The sequence below is a fragment of the Chenopodium quinoa genome, unplaced genomic scaffold (genome assembly GCF_001683475.1).
Source record: "Chenopodium quinoa cultivar QQ74 unplaced genomic scaffold, ASM168347v1, whole genome shotgun sequence".
NCBI classification, from domain to species: Eukaryota; Viridiplantae; Streptophyta; class Magnoliopsida; order Caryophyllales; family Amaranthaceae; genus Chenopodium; species Chenopodium quinoa.
In genome coordinates this window covers 427,391-440,010 of record NW_018743444.1, presented here as the reverse complement: position 1 = coordinate 440,010, position 12,620 = coordinate 427,391, and the positions used below count along the sequence as shown (strand labels likewise).

The following is a 12,620-nucleotide window of genomic DNA, read 5'->3' as shown; positions in this document are numbered from 1 at the left end:
TATCGTTTGCTCTACCAGCATATGTAGACGATTGAACGACCAAATTGGTCAACTCATAGTTGTCTGAACAAAATAGTCTAAAAGAATGATTAAGCTTAAAATTGGTTTTCATGTGACATCAGTCGATAAATTAATAAAGTTCACTGTTATACTATTCAACAAAACTGTTCCAGTCACCCCAATGGGGCAAACGAGCAAGGTGCAATGGATTGCAGGTTTCCCAAACGACCTTTATGTTGTCTGGGATCCATTAGACAGGCGGACTATATGTCCCTTGTTCCATTGACTGTCAGGCGGAAATTACCCCCTGGCTCACCAAGAAGTTATACGCGAATACCCGGTTGGGTAAAATAGTTGTTGTTGACAGTTGTGTACTTGGTTTGGAGAAATCACTACTGTGATTGATTGACTTAGGAACATTTGAAACTCTTTAAAGTATCAAACATTCCAAAATGAATCAATCTAAGAAGTACTAAAACCAATTACACAGCCGCCAGGGCAAGAGTAGCCCGTATACTATTTGAATTGTCGCATGTTGTAAAACGTTACGCAAAAATTCTGAAAAAAAAAACTGTAAACCTTAAATGCAAAAATTAAAGTAAGAAAATTTATCATGCCGACTCAGCCAGCTACTTCATTTAAAGTCGGTCAAAAGCAGATAATAATGCTACCCGGATCTTTATCCGGGACAAAGAAAAGAAAATTGTCACCCGACTCCTTAGTCTGTAAAAGATACATAAATACTCGGCACGGAGACCAAAAAGAGGTAAAAGTTGGCATATAGCCGCTGAAATAAAAGAGCGAAGAAGGTGAATCACTACTGATGGTTCTTCTCTGGATGGTCATGACCGGTTGGGAGGCTTGCTGCAGTCTGAGCACCCGGAACCTGGCCATCTTGGACTTGATCATCTTTAACTTCGTCAGTCTGAACTTTATCATCCTGGCCTACAACCGGCTCCTCCTCGTCATCAGAGACCTCAAAGCCTTTCAAACAGCGTAGTCCTAGAAGGGAGGCGGGGCCTGCTTGTTGAGCTGCTATGCATCGTACACCTTAGTGGTGTAGTTGTATTGAAGCTTCAGCACATCAAAGTTAACCATGGGGTGGAGCAGACCCCATGCAATGCGCAGCCGGACCTCTGTGTCCCGCTCGTTCTCAAAAACCTGTTGTTTCTGCTCTTGGTCAATCTCGCCTTCGTGCTAGTTTCTAAGTTGGACGAGTTCGACCTCTAGGTGGCTGACGTCTGTCCTTAGCTAAGTGTTCTCCGTATCAGATCCATCCAAGGCCTTGAGATTTTACTGAGCAGTCTTTAGTCCCTCTTCAAGCTTGGCCACCCATTCATTTGCGGCGTCATTAGCAGCCGCCAAATTCCTAATCAGCTCCTCTAGTATAAACTCTACTTCTTAAATTTCAACATCACATTGTATTTTACTGTATTCAGTAGAGTTAAGAGCTTGAACGACCCTCTATTAAGTGTCAATTACATGTTCTCCCTTCTGTCTGAAGGGGACCCTAAGCTCGTCTATCTTCAGCATCCTTTGAAAGGACGGGGATAGGTGGTAAGCAGAGTAAGCTCAAGACTTTTAAAAGTGAAGTAAAAAAATAAAAGATTACCTTGCCAACATGCCTTAGACCTTGTCGAAATCCATAACCTGCAGATCTGGCATAGAGAGTTTCTCTGACCGGGTGAGAGTCCTCACCATCCTCTTAGAAAACACCTGCATGTCAGGCGGAGTAGAGGGGGTATTTGCACTAAAAGAATTACTTGGTGAGAAAGCAGCACAGGCGACACCCGACTCATGCCGACTGCTCATCGAACCTTTAGGCGGATTGACGCGAGTCTTGACTCGCATATAGTCAACTGGCCAAGGGAGTTCGATTCGTGTCTTACCTTGGACGTGGGGCTGAGGAGTTTTCCCTTTAGCCGCTACAGAGCCGTCTTTAGTAGTGAGTGGCTCGCCACTCAATGATGCCGTTGAGACATCATGCTTTTTCCTAGAAAATCGCCCCAAGCATTCGCTCAGAGCTTTCATCACAACTAGGGTTTTGCCCCCTGTTGTAGGACAATCTGTGTTGGCTGAAGAGGATGTAGAAGGGTTCTTTCTTCCTGTCTTAGACGGGGTCTTAGTCAGCTCATCCCCTGGCCGCTTATTCTCCCTAGCTGCTTTAACAACTTGGTGATTGAGCGGGGGATAGACTTGCTTCCTCTCTGCAAACAACATAATAAGATATACAAATGGAGTTATAATAGGAAATTCATGAGTTGAATAAAAGAGTTGCAGCCGGGTAATTCAAAAGTTGAACAAAAGGGGTACAGCTAGCGGCTTACCCCTCCCTTCTTGGCTTCCTTGGCCTCCAAAGCCGCCTTCTTCTCCAGTGTCTGCTTTTTCTTCAGAAGAGCAACCTATTTAGCAGACGTCATCTTTTGAGGCACCATGTTCTTCCCTTTGTCTGCAAAATATAAGGCAACATTGAGTCAAAAGATAAACAAAAAACAAATAAGATATCAATACATACGGCAATTTGCCGGGTGTGTTATAAGTGTACCCTGCTTGAACATAGGGCTAAGCCCACAGGCGGAGAGGAAGGCCTCGTTCTTAAAGAAGTCCGGATAGGGTATCCAGTTCCTAGGAACAATTATTTGACTCCAATCTTCTAAGAGAATGGTGGTGGTTTTAAAGAAGCCCGGCTCCATAATTTGCTCGTAAGCCCTAGAAGATATTCGGGGCAGGGCACACTTCTTCCCGAGCAGCTCCGGGTCCTGATTGTACCGACAAAGGAATCGTTTGTGCCCCAAAGTTGGAGAACATATCAAGTAAAATCTGTCCTTCCAGCCAGACCATTTGGACGGCTTGTCCAAGGTAATCAAGTATTCCGGGTGTGTGGTTAGAGTGTACCACGCACCATACCTGCATGGGGCCCGGCTCATATAGTGCATATTAGCAAATGCAGCAAAACTGGGCTAAATGTCTTGATACTTGCAGGTGGCAATGTAGCCTAGTATATTGATCCATGAGTTTAGGGTGAGTTGCCAAACTCCCACGTCATACCCCTTCAAAATTCTTTTAATCCCGTTGTGAAGGGGGAAGTGGAGGCCAGCTTTAATCACAGCCTAGCTGCTTTAACAGCTTGGTGATTGAGCGGGGGATAGACTTGCTTCCTCTCTGCAAACAACATAATAAGATATACAAATGGAGTTATAATAGGAAATTCATGAGTTGAATAAAAGAGTTGCAGCCGGGTAATTCAAAAGTTGAACAAAAGGGGTACAGCTAGCGGCTTACCCCTCCCTTCTTGGCTTCCTTGGCCTCCAAAGCCGCCTTCTTCTCCAGTGTCTGCTCTTTCTTCAGAAGAGCAACCTATTTAGCAGACGTCATCTTTTGAGGCACCATGTTCTTCCCTTTGTCTGCAAAAGATAAGGCAACATTGAGTCAAAAGATAAACAAAAAACAAATAAGATATCAATACATACGGCAATTTTCCGGGTGTGTTATAAGTGTACCCTGCTTGAACATAGGGCTAAGCCCACAGGCGGAGAGGAAGGCCTCGTTCTTAAAGAAGTCCGGATAGGGTATCCAGTTCCTAGGAACAATTATTTGACTCCAATCTTCTAAGAGAATGGTGGTGGTTTTAAAGAAGCCCGGCTCCATAATTTGCTCGTAAGCCCTAGAAGATATTCGGGGCAGGGCACACTTCTTCCTGAGCAGCTCCGGGTCCTGATTGTACCGACAAAGGAATCGTTTGTGCCCCAAAGTTGGAGAACAGATCAAGTAAAATCTGTCCTTCCAGCCAGACCATTTGGACGGCTTGTCCAAGGTAATCAAGTATTCCGGGTGTGTGGTTAGAGTGTACCACGCACCATACCTGCATGGGGCCCGGCTCATATAGTGCATATTAGCAAATGCAGCAAAACTGGGCTAAATGTCTTGATACTTGCAGGTGGCAATGTAGCCTAGTATATTGATCCATGAGTTTAGGGTGAGTTGCCAAACTCCCACGTCATACCCCTTCAAAATTCTTTTAATCCCGTTGTGAAGGGGGAAGTGGAGGCCAGCTTTAATCACAGCCTCATAGTAGCTGAAACAGTTGCCGACATTCTCAATGTAGTTCTTCCAGGAAATCGTTGCCTCAGGCGGGAGAACCTCTATTTTCCACCCCTCTTCTACTAGGTGTGCATCTGCAAAAGCCCTAAAGCTTCTTTGTACTATAGCTAATTCCCTAGTGTGCATTTTATTTGTTAAGGGATTTGGTTGAACTGGCCCCCTAGCCTTGCTGATACTTAGCCGCAATTTCCTCTTGATTAGAGACAAACGCCTCTAAGCCGGATATCTCGGCGGCTTCCTCGCCGCCTGACCCTCTTTCATTACACCCTAAGTCTGAGGCATCGTCGTCGCCATCTGCCCTATAAAATATTGTGTCACTAGGTGTTGAAGGGGTGCCACCCAGAGAAGAGCCCGCCTGCTCTTGCTCTTTTTCTCGCTCTTGCTCCTTCTCCGAATCCTTGTATTCCTCATCGGGTATAAATTCATCAGCGGACACTCTTCCAGCGCGCTACTTGCTCAGCTTAATAGCCGTTTTTTTACTCTATCATGGTCTCCTACATACACTAGTAGAAAAAGGATTATTTGCGTCGCACGTTTACAGTGTATTTGCGTCGCTTCTATGAGCAACGCAACTGCTCGCGAGGCAAATGACTTTTAAATGATTTGTGTCGCTCCTAGGCAAATGACTTTTAAATGATTTGTGTCGCTCCTAGGCGCAAATAAGAGTTATTTGCATCATTCCTTTATAAACAAGTTACGTAAATAAGAGTTATATGCGTCACTCCTTTATAAACAAGTGACAAAAAAAGTTGTTCTGAGCAACTTCTTGTTTTTTTTTGCGTCACTTGTTTGTATATGGGTGACGCAAATGACTTACTAGACAATACAAATGCGAGTTATTTTCGTCACTTGTTTGTTTAATGAGTGACGCAAATAATGTGATTTTTTTTTATTTTTAATTATAATAATTGCTTGTATATGTTTGTAGTACATGTTTCCCTTGGTAGTGGTATATCTGATAGGCTCAAGTCGTATTCACCTAATCAAAAATAAAACATAAATCCACTAACTATGTAGATAGGGAAGAAGGTTCAAACCACAGGGAAACAGGTCAATTTATTCCTAATTAATTAGAAGCAATCTAAATTATCAAGTAACCAAATTATTGTTAAAAGGTAATTAAACTACTAAAGGTTAGAGTAAGAAGGGAGTAAAATAGAGGTAAATCAATGAAGGAAAAACCTAGGGAATAGGTTCACTAATAAACAATATTCCAAAGTAAATCATAATAAGCAATCATCAATGCATCAATTAATCAGATTATAAAGGGCTTTCGCTACGTATTTTAATCACAGAGTTAATTTACCGGTATTAAATCTCATCTCTCGAATCTCGACTTAACCATTTATAAATTAGTTTGCCTATTGAAACTAAGCCTAAACATCAATTCTCATCTCTCGAATATCCAATCAATATTGCTAAACTCATACAATTAAATCTGGCCAAACCTAATTGCATAACATTAAATCAATCAATAGGAAAATAATCAAGCATTGATAATCAACAATCATAAATTACCCCTTCATATTATATATTAGATCCCCATAAACCCTAGAAATAAAATTAGTCAAGCATAATTAAATCTAAACTAATCAAAACAATAAAATAAGACATGATGAAAGAATTAAAAAAAATAACTGAAATTAAAAGAGAAGAAATTGTTACCAAAAGAAATCTAGATTAAGGAATAGAATTAAGAACAAAGTTGAGAGAATTTAAGAGAGAGAAAATATTCTAAGTAGAGAGAGTCTAAAAGAGAAGGCAATCAAAATTACGTACAAAAATCGTACTTAAAACATCCCTAAAACAAATCCTAATTGAAAACTAAAATCTCGGCTCCAAAAACACACGCCCGACCGTGCTCGCCTTTTTCTTCAGGACCCTCCTGCCCAGCCGCACCTGATCGAGCTAATGCTCACCCGATCGGGCGCGCCTTCATGCTGGTGCTCTCTTCTGCGCTCCCGCCTGATCGGGAGCAAGCTTGCCTAATCGGGCTCGGTCTATACTCGAGGCTTGGACTTCGATTGGACTTGATTCTTTGGCCCAATCCGGATTTCCTTGAATACTCGGTCCAAATGCCCCGGTATCACACACCGAGCCCTTAATCATCGGCTCTAACAGGTCTTGGGCTTCAAAAATGGTCGTGTCCTCCTAATGCTCGTAGTTGCTCCATGAAAAACCCGGAAAACGCTTCAAATGTGCAATTTCCTACAAAACTCAAGCAAAACTACAAAAACACTAGAAAACACCAATTAGTAATAAAAGTGGCTCTAAAGAGCCAAAAACACTACATATTATGACCAAAGGACGGGGGTAAAAACACTATATAAATTGTACACATCGAAGTCCCCCAAGCCAAACCTTTGCTTGTCTCTAAGCAAAGAGCTCATCAATGAACATATAAAACATGCTTTATCCCAAGTTAACAAAATCAAGCAAAAGCGATTCAAGATAAATCTAATGAACATGCTTCAATGTCAGTCAATCTCATTCATCTAATTATTCGTCCTCCCCAACAATTGACAAGTAGAGCAAACCACATGTGCTTATAGAATTCAAGACTAGTGCTCACACACTCAACTCTCATTTATGTGGCGAGTAAAAGATGTACTCGATCGCTCTCCAACCAACCCCTTTATATATGAACAATTCCCTCCCAACTCACACTCTCGTGTGTTTAAAGAAATGTGCGCACAACCTACTAGTCGACTCGAAATATGTCAAATCATAACTTGCATTGATAATCAACACTTTCACATTCATACAACTCTTATGCAAAAAGGTCGGAAGGTCTTTAAAGCTTGTAATGTAAGGCTAGGGTAAAGGGTAGGATAAATTTAGGAAAATGTGAGAGAAAAGCCATGCTTAAGGGAGCCATATCCTAAAAAAACCCAAGGTCAAAAACAAGTAATGACCCAAAATATCTCTAATCACAAATTAACTCGACAAAAATTCACCAAGCAATCCCATACATAACATCAATCCCAACACTTACATATTCACTCACAAAGTATGATAATAAGAACTAGAGTGAATTAAAACAAACTTGGATCTACTTATTCTTTTTCTTTTCTTTCTTTTGAATTTTTTCAAACTTGAACTTTTTTTTTTCTTCTTTTGAATTTTTTTTATATTCTTATATTTTTTTTATTTTTTTTAGCAGCCTTCGCATAGAACATTTGAACATTTAAAACAATTTTTTTCTTTGGTCTTTTTCTTTTTCTTTTTATCTCACATTGGAAATTTTCAACTTTGAAACACAAAACATCAATATTTTTCCAATCATAATACTAAAAGAACAATCACTCTTCTTTTATTCCCACATTGTGCAAATAATATGCACACCACAACTCCCTCACCTCGCCAACTAATAGCTCCCCCAAGCCAAGCTTGGGACTAGTAACCAATGGGGCTCATATAGGCTTGTAATGTAGCTAAACAATCAATAAAAAGGGCACAAGCAACAACATGGGTAGCAAGAAGGGAACAAATGTATCTAATATCATTGAAAGGCTACCGAAGAGAACAAATGCCTTGGTCCTCCTCAATGTGCATAATATTGAGTCATACAAACATTACTAATAGTTGTGAACCAATGCTCAAATTCCTTGACATACTAGGAACTATCACACAATTCCTAACCAAATCAACTAGTCAAGCACTATATTCACAAATAGTTGGCAAAATTGACGCATATTTAGGCATCCAAACAATTAAATTCAAATCATGATCGATAAATTCACAAAGCTCATTATCATATACCAAGAATCAAAACAATATTTTCCAAGTATAGGACACAGGGAAGCATGATTTACAATTTATTGGAACGTATTTTTGAATTTTTTATTTTCCAATTTTTTTGTATTTTTTCATAAAGGATAGCAATAAAAACTACACTAGAAAGCAATAAAATCAATACAGAAAAGCAATAAATAGATAAAAGAGAGGAAGAGTTACCATATGTACAAGAAATCTCCCCCCAAGCCAAATCAAGCAATGCCCTCATTGACTTCGGAGTGTAGCTAGGAGAAGCTACTCTTTGTCATCATCCTCGTCCATCCTCTGGTAGCCTCTTCCATAGCTCGAGCCGGCACAACCATGGCTCGTACCAACACCACCATAGCCCGAATCCACTAACTATGTAGATAGGGAAGAAGGGTCGAACCTCAGGTAAACAGGTCAATTTATTCCTTATTAATTAGAAGCAATCTAAATTACCAAGTAACCAAATTATTGTGAAAAGGTAATTAAATTGCTAAAGGTAAGAGTAGGAAGGGAGTAAAATAAGGGGTAAATCAATGAAGGAAAAATCTAGGGCATAGGTAAACTAATAAACAATATTCAAGGGTAAATAATAATAAGAAATCATCAATGCATCAATTAATTAGATTATAAAGGGCTTTCGCTACGTATTACAATCACAGAGTTAGTTTCCCGGTATTAAATCTCATCTCTCGATTCTCGACTTAACCATTTATAAATTAGCCCGCCTATTGAAAATAAGCCTAAACATCAATTTTTATCTCTCGAATCTTGAATCAATATTGCTAAACTCATACAATTAAATCTGGCCAAACCTAATTGCATAGCATTAAATCAATCAATAGGAAAATAATGAAGCATTGATAATCAACAATCATAAAATACCCCTTCATATTATTTATTAGATCCCTATAAACCCTATAAATAAAACTACTCAAGCATAATTAAATCTAAACTAATCAAAACAATAAAATAAGACATGATGAAAGAATTAAAGAAAATAACTTAAATTAAAAAGAGAAGAAATTGTTACCAAAAGAAATCTAGATTAAGGAATAGAATTAAGAACAAAGTTGAGAGAATTTAAGAGAGAGAAAATATTCTAAGTAGAGAGAGAAAGTCTAAAAGAGAAGGTAATCAAAATGACATACAAAAATCGTACTTAAAACATCCCTAAAACAAATCCTAATTGAAAACTAAAATCTCGACTCCAAAAACACGCGCCCGATCGTGCCCGCCTTTCTCTTTAGGACCCTCCTAGCCAGCCACGCTCAATCAAGCTAATGCTCAACTGATCGGGTGCACCTTCATGCTGGTGCTCTCTTCTGCGCGCCCGCTCGATCGAGCGCAAGCTTGCCCGATCGGGCCCGGTCTCTTCCTCGAGGTTTGGACTTTGATTGGGCTTGATTCTTTGGCCCAATCCGAATTTCCACTTCGGTTCTTGAATACTCGGTCCAAATGCCCCGGTTTCCTCTGGTAGTTGCTCCATGAAAAACCTAGAAGACGCTCTAAATGTGCAATATACTACAAAACTCAAGAAAAACTACAAAAACACTAGAAAACACCAATTAGTAATAAAAGTGGCTCTAAAGAGCCAAAAACACTGCTAATTATGACCAAGGGACGGGGGTAAAACACTATATAAATTGGACACATCAATTTATGTAATATGCTAACACCAATAATTAAAATAAAAATGCAATATTAATGAATGGAAATGTAAATTTTGTCAGAGTTTCCTTTGTATTTTGGCCTACCCATAAAATTGGGAATGACGGCATTATATTAACAACATGTCCAATAAGTTTACATCTCAATATCATTGACATTTTACTCATTATCCCAACAACAATTAACCAAATTCATTCATGTCCAGCCTATAATCCAAAATAAGAGTCCAATATTTGTTAAGTGTAAATCTAATGTTCAACATTAAATATTAAATACTTGGCCCAAATATCTCGAATCTGATTTATCTCCTCCTCGCTATACGGTGTAGTTCTTGAAAATTCCTATCAACACAACAAATATACAATAGCAAAGTTTAAATTCAAGATTGTAGCTAACATTCAATTGTATTTATAAAACAAAAATGAAATATTTGACAACTCATACCTTAATAAGATCCTCACTGTTATGATGATGTTCAAGGATTTCGTACATATAACGCATGACGTAGTAGTCACACTCATGTAGATTCTCTTTCTTGTGATAGAAAACAAGGCATACAATCAGCTACAAACGCAACATTGGAATGTTTCTCACTTTCTCAAGGGTATATACATGGAGCATATACTGGCAATCTGATAATACATATACCTGTGTTCTATATACAAGTATACAGACTAAAAACCTAATGAAAATATAAATAAATATGTGGTTAACATCATCCTAATCATGATATATAATCATACAATAAGACATAAATAAGATAGACTCAATGATTATAACTGCAGCTATTCTCAAAATTTCAAGCACGGAGAGGGTGTTTCAATCAGACACTTGATTGGAAAGCAATTGACAAACCAATGTAACTAATTTTACAAGTATTGCCCTACTATTATACATTAAACATTTTCAATGGAACAATGATGACTAAGTAATCAATTCATAATAGCTAACAGCAATAAAGCAGCGAGAACACAAATATGTGAGTTGTGACCTTGCACAAAAGCAGTTAATAAAGCAGGTAATTCTACATACTACAAAAAAATGACATCTAAAAGCTACTCAATCATCTAGCAAACTTTTCACCTTAATAATCGATGGTGGTATCAATGATAATCAGTTAATTTATACAAGGACAAGGAAAAACCAAGAGCAAAGCAGAGCAAAACTATCCTATATTGCTACAACTCAATATGTTTTACCTAAGTAGAGAACAAAATTTCAGACATAGGAAACTACATACATCAAAACATGCAGCTCATATGAGATATATAAGTGAAGTTAGTAAGATTGTGTTTCTTAGAAGTAAATTATATCTTAGATCTTTATAAGATTCACATTTTAAAAGTTCTACAATATTATACCAAATAACAAAAGATAAGCCATAAATTCTAGGGACTTTATATACAAGGATATATCTAAAAGTCAGTTAATAAAGTCAGGTTTTGTGAAGTGGTAAAGCTGGAAAGTCTGGTAAGCATGTTTTGCTTGTAAGGGTTGTTCTCCTTGAAGTTTAATACAATTTCTTAGCTTTGTTTTCTAAGTTTTGCTAACATATCTGTAGCGTATTTAAAGGCCTAAATTTATTAGTAATATTCAGTTTTTTAGTCCCCTTAAACCCCCACCCCAACAACTAAGCCTTAGAACTTGGATACAAGTTTATTAGACAGCTTAATTGCATTATATGAACAGATTTTGTAAAGATATTATAGCTGCTTACAATTTAATGCAAATCACTACAATAGTCTTTAAACATCTAACCAAAAAGATTCTAATATTATAAAATCAAATGATATAACCCATATAACATTAAGTTAATTTAAAGTAGCGAATAGAAAACGCATAAAACTAAAATATAAAAAAAAATCGTAAATATATAGAAGTAGGGGATATGCTATTAAGCACTCATTATAGATAGACAAATACATTAATCATTGACTCATATATTAAACAACATAAATTATTAAACAAGCAATAAACATACCTAATCAATGTCTTTTTCTCGGCCTCTTCTTTTTACAGGGAGTTCTTTAAGTGCTGCTTTAGAAACTTTCCCATAAACCTTATGCTTTAGAAACTTCAATGTACCTACCCCTTTCTTTCCATCGATTTCCTTCTTTATCAAATCTGTAAAGCATCACTTTTCTAATAACAATTCCAAAACACAAGCGATTTGAAATAATAAAACATCACAATAACCCAAGAAAGCCAAACATATCCCAAAGTTAGAGGCAAAATTCAAATATTATATCAATAAATGCATTGAAAACAACAATTGAAGAGCACCCAATAAAAAATAACACAAAACCCTAAAATAAGGGGAAAAAAACCTGGAATTGTGGCAAAATTCAGCCATTAAATCAACAAAAATCATAAAGAAAACAAGGGTTCATATTTTTTGGGGTTTTAGGTTTGAATTTCTGCTTGAATTGGGGGGTTTTTGGCTCAAAAATGTTCAATTTTTTTGGGGTTTCAGGGTTTGAAATTGCTGGGGGTTGAGGTTAGAATTTCTGCTCAAATTGGGGGGGTTTTGTCTAGAAAATGTTCGATTTTTTTGAAGTTTGCATGGTTCGAATTTGTTGGGGGTTTATACAGCGAACTTCTTCTCGAATTGGGGGGTTTTTGCTCAATTTTATAAGGTTTTTAGTGTTCGATTTTGCTGGGGGTTTTGGTTCGATTTTGTGCTACAAAATGAGAGATTATCGGCTTCGATCTTTCTATTTATTGAGGTTTTGATTTGGTCAAATTGCTATGTTGAATTCAGTTGTTGAAGGAAGCAACAAATGGGTAGCAAGAATATTTTTTTTGTGGGTATATCGAATTTGGAGGCAGAAGCAAATGGCGAGATGGGTAAAAAATTTAGAACTAATTACTAACCTATACTTATCTGCTTCTCTCAATAATTAAAGAAGTGACACAAATAACTTAAATGTAATGTAATGATGTGAATTAACTATTTGCGTCGCTCACTAATTAAAGAAGTGACGCAAATAACTCACAAATTCATTTGCGTCACTTTATCCTACAGGAGTGACGCAAATAAGATTGTTATTTGTGTCGTTCTAATAAATAAATGCGACGCAAATAAC

The 12,620-nt window shown here is 37.7% G+C and overlaps 1 long non-coding RNA gene across 1 annotated transcript; it reads right to left on the bottom strand.

Annotated features, from left to right (window-relative positions):
- Positions 1 to 9,609: 9,609 nt before the first annotated feature.
- LOC110739175 lies at positions 9,610 to 12,399 on the bottom strand. The gene is made up of 3 exons (XR_002514738.1): positions 11,516 to 12,399; positions 9,979 to 10,166; positions 9,610 to 9,875 (listed from the first exon to the last, which is right to left on the bottom strand). It is a non-coding gene; the product is annotated as an uncharacterized LOC110739175 (long non-coding RNA).
- Positions 12,400 to 12,620: the final 221 nt, after the last annotated feature.